Source organism: Octopus bimaculoides, chromosome 23, assembly GCF_001194135.2.
Source record: "Octopus bimaculoides isolate UCB-OBI-ISO-001 chromosome 23, ASM119413v2, whole genome shotgun sequence".
NCBI classification, from domain to species: domain Eukaryota; kingdom Metazoa; phylum Mollusca; class Cephalopoda; order Octopoda; family Octopodidae; genus Octopus; species Octopus bimaculoides.
The window spans coordinates 30,923,787-30,924,933 of NC_069003.1; the positions used below are offsets into that span (position 1 = coordinate 30,923,787).

Genomic DNA, 1,147 nt, shown 5'->3' on the forward strand with positions numbered 1-1,147 from the left:
GTGTGTGTATATGTGTATACATATATACTTATCATCATAATTACATCAAGTTACACACACACACACACACACAATTATGATGGCATTGAGTTTTATATTCATATATATACTATTATTGCATTGATCACATTAAATTCTCTCTATATATATATATGTATATACATGTGTGTGTGCATATGTGTGTGTGTGTGTGTGTGTGTGTGTGTGTGTGTGTGTGTGTAAGTATTTTTATGATAAAATAATAAAGGATGTCATAGAATATAATGTTCCAATGAATTTTCTGTTCAATTCAGACATTAAATAAAGTCTCATCAAACGATTCACTCAATAGTAAAAGGAAGGAAATTGTAAAAAACAAACAAACAAATCAACGGAGTTCATGTCTGCTGAATTTATGTTGTAGGGGGTGACACTCTTAATGAAATTAAGTTGTTTCCTTTTCGTTAGTAAAGAAGTCGAAGGAAATGGAAGAGAAAACTGAGGGGATGGGAATAAGTAAATACCAAATAAATAAAAATAAAAAAAGTAATGAAACGAGAAATAAAATAAAATTAATTAAATAAAATAAAATGATAATGATATGAGGATAAAAATATCAAGAAGTTACTGGATATATTATTGCTTGATAATAGAGTATATATATGCATGGGAATGCATCTACATACATACATTTTTTGCATGAATACATGAATATATTCTGTATACATTAAATAATTAGTCTAAATGTATGGAAGGTTTGAAGGGAATATTTTCATCTGGTGATGATAATGAATTTGAGTTTTCCCATAAATTTTGTCAAAGTGTCTCCTACTATAACTCTGGGCTGAAGGTGCGTGGCTTAGTGGTTAGGGCATTCAGCTCACGATCATAAGGTCGTGAGTTCAATTCCTGGCGATGCATTGTGTCCTTGAGCAAGACACTTTATTTCACGTTGCTCCAGTCCATTCAGCTGGCAAAAATGAATAGTACCTGTATTTCAAAGGGCCGGCCTTGTCACACTCTGTGTCATGCTGAATCTCCCTAAAAACTACGTTAGGGGTACATGTGTCTGTGGAGTGCTCAGCCACTTGCACATTAATTTCATGAGCAGGCTGTTCCATTAATCATATCTGATGGAGTGCTCCTCCCATATATATACATATATATA

At 32.7% G+C, this 1,147-nt stretch overlaps 1 protein-coding gene across 4 annotated transcripts in view; it reads right to left on the reverse strand.

Annotated features, from left to right (window-relative positions):
• LOC106870412 (otoferlin) overlaps window positions 1-1,147 on the reverse strand; it is a 360,495-nt gene that overhangs the window by 275,179 nt on the left and 84,169 nt on the right. The window lies entirely within an intron of this gene.